This window comes from Penaeus monodon, chromosome 32 (genome assembly GCF_015228065.2).
Source record: "Penaeus monodon isolate SGIC_2016 chromosome 32, NSTDA_Pmon_1, whole genome shotgun sequence".
Classification (NCBI taxonomy): Eukaryota; Metazoa; Arthropoda; class Malacostraca; order Decapoda; family Penaeidae; genus Penaeus; species Penaeus monodon.
In genome coordinates, this window is record NC_051417.1 from 5738363 (window position 1) to 5738879 (window position 517).

At 55.9% G+C, this 517-nt stretch overlaps 1 protein-coding gene across 1 annotated transcript in view; it reads left to right on the forward strand.

The window, feature by feature from the left end:
* Positions 1–517, forward strand: part of LOC119593385 (serine/threonine-protein phosphatase 2B catalytic subunit alpha isoform-like) — a gene marked incomplete in the record, with an annotated part of 201939 nt that overhangs the window by 60346 nt on the left and 141076 nt on the right.

Genomic DNA, 517 nt, shown 5'->3' on the forward strand with positions numbered 1-517 from the left:
TTGTCCCTCTCTTCTTTACCCCCTCCCATTGCACCCGTCCCTCATTGCCCCTCTCATCCTTTTTCATTGCAATATAAACACTGATTTGCGTTGATGTTTTCGAAGTGTCCTTCCATTGGCAGGCGTTCGGGCGCAAGTCCAACGTATGTGTCGTATTATTATTTTCAGTTTGTTAATTTTAACTGCGTAACCGTAGTTAACATGTTTCAAGGTTAAGAGATGGAAGGGAGAGGGGAAGATTGGGGATGGGAGGGAAGGGAGAGGGGAAGGGTGGGGATGGGAGGGAAGGGAGAGGGGAAGGGTGGGGATGGGAGGGAAGGAGGGAGGGAGGGTGAGGGTGGGAGGGAAGGAGGGAGGATGGGTGGGGATGGGAGGGAAGGAGGGAGGATGGGTGGGGATGGGAGGGGATGGAGGAAGGGAGGGGAGGATGAGTAGGGATGGTGGGGGAAGGAGGGACGGTAGGAGAAAGAGGAGCGGGAGAGGGGGAGAGGAGGGGGAAGAGGTGAGGGGAGGGTGA